Source organism: Nanorana parkeri, unplaced genomic scaffold (genome assembly GCF_000935625.1).
Source record: "Nanorana parkeri isolate BGI_ZX_2015 unplaced genomic scaffold, ASM93562v1 scaffold2834, whole genome shotgun sequence".
Lineage (NCBI taxonomy): Eukaryota > Metazoa > Chordata > Amphibia > Anura > Dicroglossidae > Nanorana > Nanorana parkeri.
Window position 1 is genome coordinate 92,285 of NW_017309102.1, and position 1,169 is coordinate 93,453.

Genomic DNA, 1,169 nt, shown 5'->3' on the forward strand with positions numbered 1-1,169 from the left:
TAGAGTTTCACATAAAATGTATTGGTATAAGGGTCAGGCCACCCAAACTGATATTTTACTTGGGGCCTAGTAGGCCAAGTCAGCCCCGGGCTTGTTATATTCTCCAGCAGCCATAATTCCCTCAGTTATTCCATCTCCTCATCTTACTTTCTTCATAATGTAAAATAAAAGCTAAACAATACAACCAGGAGAGTGGGAACGCCTCGTAATCCTCCAGCTTGATCACCTGTTGCCTTGACCCGGATTGCTTTGACTACGACTCATTGCTGCCTGCCATGACCTCTGCTTGCTCCGGGATTCTGCCTCTCCCTGCTCCCTCGGTATCATACTGGCTTTGACCCCTGGCTTGCTTGACTTCTCTCTATTCCTGCTCCTGACCACTCATTTCCCTCAGCTGGCTACCAGCCCTGCCTACCTTCCAGGGAATCTGTTGCTGGAGTTTTGCCAGGCACTGGGCCTGAACATCTCGGCGCCCGTGCTACTCTCTGTCTGCCCGCTCCCTGTCCCTACTTCCAGGGGTGTGAGACAAGAGCCGCAAGGTAGGCCTCCTCAGCCAAGTCAGTCCTCTACCAGGTACGTGATAGTGAAATTTCAGCCTCCTCTGCTTCTGTCCCATCTGCTTCTGCCCCTGGTGGCTGGTGGAAAATTGTACTGCTCTTTAATTCCCTCCCCTTCCCCTGCCCGCTGCGTGCTTCCTGACTGCAGAAGTCCAGTGTCCTACAAGACTCATTGACTGTCTTATACGGGTATCAGAAGTCTGATCTCCTCTGCTCAGATACATTTAACATTTCAGTACAAAATAAACACCAGGTATTGCTTATTTTCCACGAAGAGCGGCACTCAATGTTTCCTCCAAATAAATCTAAATTTTATTTCAATCCATGGAACAGCATACACCTTCCAAAGCTCCCGGGATGAAAGAAACTCTCTCCTTACATGTTTCACCCACAGGGCTTAATCGTAGGAACGAATGGATTTATTTGGAGGAAGCGTTGAGTGCGGCTCTTCTTGGAAAATAACTCCTACAGGTGGGAGCATGGACACATGAAGAAGGACCCAACTCCCCGAGGGAGAAGTCTCGGGACTGGAACATCAGAAGATCATAAAATCTAGCTGAATAAAGGGGACATTTTACTGTTATTTTCTAGTGATTGGAGGGGGGGGGGGGG